This window comes from Mus caroli, unplaced genomic scaffold, assembly GCF_978045245.1.
Source record: "Mus caroli unplaced genomic scaffold, Mus_caroli_1 scaffold_10, whole genome shotgun sequence".
Lineage (NCBI taxonomy): Eukaryota > Metazoa > Chordata > Mammalia > Rodentia > Muridae > Mus > Mus caroli.
In genome coordinates this window covers 121,828,126-121,835,401 of record NW_028227265.1, presented here as the reverse complement: position 1 = coordinate 121,835,401, position 7,276 = coordinate 121,828,126, and the positions used below count along the sequence as shown (strand labels likewise).

At 40.5% G+C, this 7,276-nt stretch overlaps 1 non-coding gene across 1 annotated transcript; it reads left to right on the top strand.

Annotated features, from left to right (window-relative positions):
* The first annotated feature begins 5,624 nt into the window (after positions 1-5,624).
* On the top strand, positions 5,625-5,754 carry LOC115031818 (small nucleolar RNA SNORA17). The gene has a single exon (XR_003837478.1). It is a non-coding gene; the product is annotated as a small nucleolar RNA SNORA17 (small nucleolar RNA).
* Positions 5,755-7,276: the final 1,522 nt, after the last annotated feature.

The following is a 7,276-nucleotide window of genomic DNA, read 5'->3' as shown; positions in this document are numbered from 1 at the left end:
ACTGCAACAAGATTAAGCCATCTCTCTTCTCTTATTTTAAAATTTTATTCATATACATGTGTGTCTGTGTATAAGTATGTGCACCAGTGTGAGGAATCTGACAGATGCATAAGGCATCAAAATCCCTAGAGATAAAATAATAGGAAGTTGTAAGCCATCAAAATGTGTGCTTAGAATCAGTCTCTGGTCCTCTAGAAAAATAGCATGGGCTCTTAACTGCAGGTCTATCTCTCCAGATACCCATATTTATTCTTAAAAATCACGAAAATTCTAAATTGCGATGAAATTAGGTACCCAGAGTCTGTAAGATAAAATATTGCCCCATCTCTACCAAACACTGAAGAAGAAGCAGCTTCCGTTGTCTTTCCCACCAAATACAAGCAAGCAAGTGCTGTGTCACTGATTAACAGGCAGATAATGTTGTTGTTCTGACAGTTACTCTTCCTCTATCTCAAGATAATGGTGACTTCAGGCTGGTGGTTCATTGGGGTAATGTATCTGCTGATGTACCTACATGCCTATATAACCTGAGTTTGGCCTCTAAGGCAGATATATCTCAGTAGATAACAGACTCTCAATTGTCTTCTGATCTCATACACACAGAGCAAATTTTTAGAAAAAAAAATTGAATTATTAAAAATGGCTACTTGTACATACAATTTGGTTCTGAAGTTCACTCTAATGCATTGCCAGACTCAAAAATGAATCCTTACTAGAGTGGAGAAGTACAACCATTAGGAGAAATGACTTAATTTGAGGAAATATCTTTGTGAGTGTCCTTTGTATAGGTATTTTAGAATTCTTGTCCAACATAGGTCTTGATGTATACTGTAGTATTACAGCAATCAGGAACACATATAATTGGAAGACTAACAGAGATTTCTATCCCAATATATAAATGCACTGATGAAGAGAACCTCATATATTTATCTCTGATTAAGTCAGATATGTAGCTTAAGCAACAGAGATTAAACTTGAAATTATTTTAAATGAGAAAACATTAATGCTTAGATCTCAGAATTGCCAAACCTATTGCATATGGGATTATATCATTGAGAACATTCATTATAATAGATAGAATGCTTACAAGCCTGCATTCTTTGTGATGTGGTCCAACACTCAATTCTGAAATAGCTTTGGATCCAAACGCTGACTCGATAATTTCAGTACAATTATCTGGCCATACATTTAGCTGACTTCTGTCCTTAGACTATTTTGTCCTCTGGCTGGAGTAAATACGTTATGCCATGTGCAATTAGAGGATATAAAAGGCAGAGAGCCAGGACTTCATTAAGCTCAGTACAATTGATTCTGTCCCTGCTTCATAGTACATGACTGCATGTCCAGCAGAATTATGTCTGGGTCTACAGGGAAAGAGACCTTTAATTCTCCTGTGTCCCTTCAAACAGAAGGCTAACAATATTAGTAAAATTTACTTACACATTGTGAATGAAGAAAATGAGGTTATACCAGTCTACATGCATCTGGAGCAGACTGACAAATTGCACCTGTCCTGTATCAACCAATAATTCTTGATCTTTTTCTGTATGTCTGTCAGTTGTTGCCAGGTCTTTCTCAGATGGTACCCTTGTCCTTTGGTTCTGTAGCTTGAGACTTCACCAGGCCTTGTGTTTGTATTTGTATATACTTGATGTATGTGCTCAGTTAGCCATCTTGAATTCATATTCAGACTGGGCACATGCAAGGAATATTCACTCTCTGATAATTATTCTCTCCATACATAACTTGCCAATGACTGCATGTTTTCTATGCCCCAAATTTCTAAGCTTACTACACTGAATATTGGAAGTTATTGCATAATGAATAACAATTAAATAACTTAAATATGAAATTAACATCACTAGGTTCTAGAGGAAGCCACTCCACCTCAGTCTTTTTGACTGGCAAATTTATATATATATAAAGGGGAATTGCCAGTAAATTTTCTAAAGAAATGTATATTTATTTCTAGGAAAAATCTATTAAATAGGGTTAAAAATTAGATATATGAAAGAAGATTGTAAAGGAAAAGTCTACAGGGGTGAGAATTGAAATCCTAGTAGGGAGTTTAGGCTTTATTTTTTTTAAAGATGACACAAGAGAGACCAACTTACCTGCATATGTAGTATGGCTTTTGAGATAATCGTCATAGCCTGCAACTACTAATTTTCTGTTATTCATTTCTCTTTTACATCTTGGATCTAGGGACCCTGAATGTATGTGGCATTATACTCAATACATTTACACTCAGGTGATAAGCAAACAAACAAAACCCATGACAGAAGTCATTCTGACATGTTGAGAAACATGTCCAACTTGTATAACTAACTGAACAGAACACAGAAAAATTAAGTTGACGTTGATTAGAAGCTACTGGGGCATTAAAAAAAACTTGACAAATAAATGATATCATGTAAAGATTTTCAGGCTTTAAGATGAAAAAATGTGGGTGTTAACAAGGCTTCAATTCAGATCACAAAACTGGATGAAAGAGCTCATGAAATGGACAGTTCTTGAGAATTAAGAGTTAAAATGTCAGGTTACCAGCTGCATCAAATGTCAGAATTGAACAAGGGTATAGATTTTGTTGAATCTGTTTCTTGACACTCTGCACACACTAAGGCTTTAGTAGGACAGTAAGGGAAAATGTATATGGCCTACGTATGGAAGAACAGAGGAGCAAGGAGAATCATCCAACGTAGAAATGTAGGGGTATGAGACACTCGACCAACAGAACATGTATTAAATTATCAAAGGCAAATAACTCACAACGAAATGAGAAATGACAGAAGAAACACAGTGGGATATTGCAGTTTCATGACAATCTATGGGAACTCTGACATTAGGGGAATGGTTGTGACAATGGAGAAAGTGGGCTGCAATTGAGTGAACATCAGCATGACTTGAGTTGCATAAACTGAGCTAGCGTGCTGTGTGCACACATTCCATATTTGCTTTTGTATTGTTATCAGGCAAATATACATTACATAGAGCTACTGTCTTTTCCCATAAATATAAAAATAGGGAAAACATGGAAACTGCAGTGGCTGCCAGTCAGTGGCACAGGGCTTGGACTGTGCTCCTTCATTAACCTACCATACACGACTCTCAGTTTCAAAACCCTGAAGAGTATAAGCATCCCTACCACACACAGAAGAACAGGCTATCCCAGAAACTCAGAAGCCAATATTCAGAATCATTTAGGAAATATCTGTTTGTAGGTTCCCCAGATATTAAAAAAGATAATCATTACAGAAAGGCAGAAGGTAAGAATAGTTCCCTTGTCCTTAGATGTTGACATCACCAAGCCTAATGAAGACTCATTTTCTGTGTGTGACCTTCCTGGCACCTCTAGAGTTTCCCGAGGAAGACAGCGAATAGAAGCAGTGTTGGTGATTGGGGTCATGCTGATAGCAGATGGAGCTCCATGACAGCAACAGGCGATTTATGACCTCAATACTACTGATAGAACAAAACTTAATTATCTGGAACTGGCCAGAATGCCCAGCAAGAAACACTGAAACTCTTAAGAATACATATTTACAGACATATACATTTGGCAGTAAATTTCTGCTGGCAGCAGCAGAGAATTAGGTAAAGGACTGATTGTTAAACTTCCTTTCATTATCGTATAGGAGATTCTTTCTGGCTGGGCAAGAGTCTTAGACTTGTTGAATCTCCATGAACTAGAGAGTAAAATAAGGAAAATAATTTAAATATTTTATACCTACAATACACACTCACATACACACACGTTCTGGTCAGGTCCGACCTTCTGTCTCATCTATTCCACAAATAACATGCATATATATACAAATACCTACACATGTACATATAGATAATTAGACATATACATTTTTTTATGTATTTAGTGGACAGGGCTGAGCCCCAAATTCCATACAAATACATTTGCGTGGATGGATGGATGGATGGATGGATGAGTAACCAAACTACCACTTTGTTTATTTTTCTCTGACCTTTTATAGACAAAACTTTTAGAAAATTACCTCATAGATAAAATGTTACACAAAAGTGGAGTTACAAAAGTATGTTGATACTAAGCTCAAATCAGTGTTTTATTCTGCAAGCTCACTATAAATTTAAAACAATGGTTTCACATGACCTCATTTTATCAAAGTGCACACCTTTGGCTTTATCCTTGGATGGGAATTTTTTTCCTTGATTGCAAATTTTTCTCAAGCCTATATTTCTCTTTTTATTGTAATTCTAAAAGCTCATTAAATTTCTTTCTTTTTGTGAGATTAGAAGCTTTATTTTATTTTATTTTCAGTTTTTTATTAGATATTTTCTTCATTTACATTTCAAATGCTATCCCAAAAGTCCCTTATAACCTCCCCCTGCCCTGTTTCCCTACCCACTCACTCCCACTTCTTATCCCTGGCATTCCCCTGTACTAGGGTATATAAAGTTTGCAATACCAAGGGGCCCCTCTTCCCATTGATGGCCGACTAGGCCTTTTTTTTTTTTTTTTTTTTTTTGCTACATATGCATCTAGAGACACAAGCTCTGGGGGTACTGGTTAGTTCATATTGTTGTTCCACCTATGGGGTTGCAGACCCCTTCAGCTCCTTGGGTACTTTCTCTAGCTCCCTAGCTCCTCCATTGGGGGCCCTGTGTTCCATCCAATAAATCACTATGAGCATCCACGTCTTTATTTGCTTATTATGCAGCCATTACTTGCTATTTTATGAGGAATGGGTACGTTCTATATTTTATTTTAACTTTATTATATCTTTCTGGAAAAACAACGAAAACCACCTTACCAGAGTCTGACCAATTACAGATGCAGAGACTTGCAGTCAACTATCGAACTGAGAGTGGCGACCCCAATGGAAAAGTTAAGGGAAGGACTGAAGGAGCTGAAGGGGTTTGCAACCCCATAGAAAGAACAATGATATCAATCACTCAGAACCCCCAGAGTTCACAAGGACTAAACCACCAACCAAAGAGAACACATGGAGGGATCCATGGCTCTAGCCTCATATGTAGCAGAGGATGTATGCTACATGTGCCGTTGCAGAGTGGCAGTTGGCTACTGCTGGCCACCATGCATACATAGGCAGTAAAGTTCTTTTGCCAAGATGAGGTTTTGAGAATTAACCAATCAGATGAGAGAGAAGTTAACCAATCAGACATAAGCATGCAAATGAGGTCATAATCATAACCCAAGCACAACCAATCCGGGTGTGAGACATGCCTCTCCTAGGCCTTTATAAGCAGCACCAGTTCTGGGCTTGGGGTCTCTTTGCCTCTGCAATCAAGCTCTCCCAATAAACATGTGCAGAAGGATCCTGTTACAGCGTCTTTTTGCTGGCGAGTCGGGTGTGTGCAAGAAGGATGGCCTTGTCCAGCATCAGTGGGAAAAAAGGCCCTTGGTCCTGTGAAGGCTCGATGTCCCAGCATAGGGGAATGCTAGGGCAGTGAGGCAGGAGTGGATGGGTGAGAGGAAGAGCACCCTCATAGAAGCAGGCAGAGGGAGATTGAATAGGGGGGTCTCAGGTAGTGAAACAAGAAAGGGAATAATATTTGAAGTGTAAATAAAGAAAATATCCAATAAAAAGTTATCTATCATAGCAGAAATAATAAAAAAAATCTAACTTCTTCCTGCCCCTAGAGGTATTGCAGGAGTAGCTACTGTGACACATGTGTCAGTAGGTGCCAGAGAGGAGAAAGGCTATTTCTATGCTCAGTGCTCTGACCTGTAAACATCTGAATAATTAATATCATAACAGTCCCTGAGAAAAGTGAATCTGGTGTCATTTGGCCTAGACGGAGCTAGCCTGAGACAACCAACAGTCTGTGACCTGGTAGGCCCAGATTGTCTCCCAGGACAAGGAGCAAGCCTGAGACAAGAAGAATCATGCCTAGAACCATGAGCCTCATGAGGAGTAAGTCCAAGACAGATGAAGTTTGCAATGAGCCACTTGGGTGTCCCAGTGAATTGTGAGCCTGAGGCAATCACCAGACTGGGACCATGAGGCTTGGAACCATAATGCACAAGTGAGACATAGCACTCCTGAGATGACTCCAGACACTCAGAGACCTCAATTTGCCATCGTGGGAGGATACTCAAATGGGCCTCCACCCTCTCAGAGGAGAAGGAAAGGAGAAACATAGGAATGGACTAATAGGGGGCAGTAATCGGAATAAAAAATTTGAAAAATGAAAGGGAGATAGGGAGAGAGAGGAAGAGAGAGAAGGAAAGAAAGGAAAGAAGGAAGGAAGGAAGGAAGGAAGGAAGGAAGGAAGGAAGGAAGGAAGGAAGGAAGGAAGAAAAAAAGAAAGGAAGGTAAGGGAGGGAGGGAGGGAGGGAGGGAGGGAGGAAGGAAGGAAGGAAGGAAGGAAGGAAGGAAGGAAGGAAGGAAGGAAGGAAGGAAGGAAGGAAGGAAGGAAAGTGTGCACAATGAAGAGATGGAGATCTGGATACTGGATACTCAAGCAGACTGGGAACAAACAGCCTGCTGTGAGTAGTTGGTAATGCCATCTAGAACAATGGTGGGGTCCTAGCCTTTGTGCCTCCAGGGAGCACTTCTGGGCATGTGGCCCTTCAGCAGCAGATGGTCTGTTATCACGAAAATCCTTGTCTGGGCCAGTGACCAGAGGAATGTTTATGTCTGAGAGCTGTATAGAATTGGCCTCACACCTAACTTGGGGATCATGGGAGAATATTAAGAGCAGGAAAGCTGGCCCTGAAAACATGATTGAGCATGCAGAGTTGTTCCTACCACTTATCTCTCAGGACGAGATAGCCTCCTCCCCACTTGTCCCTCAACAATATGCTACAAGGAGAACTGGCCCTGTCCTTCACCTGATATAGTACTTAGAAGAGTAGACAGACCCCTGTACCTTACCCAGGCAACACAATAGAGCTGACTCTGTATGTGAAGGTGCTGGTGAGCTGGCCCTGAGGATGTGAGCATGAGAGAGCTGGCCCTGCAACTTGTCTGCCTTATAGCAGCAAGGGTATGTCAGAGATACCCTCCTCCACTCTCACCTCTTGACACCTTTGGAATACAGGAGAGCTTTCTCTGGGGTCATAGAAGTAGGAAAGCTGACCCTGCCCCCCACCTGCTGCAGCACCCAGGAGAGTGGGCTATGTACCTCAACAGTGTAACACAGTAGTTCTAGTCCTGTATATTGGGGTTGCAGGTGAACTAGCACTGAGAGCATGAGCACAGGAGAACTGGCTCTGCTTCTTTTCTGCTGGGCAGTGCTGAAGATGAGGGAGAGATGCCTTTCTTCATCCCTCTCTGTT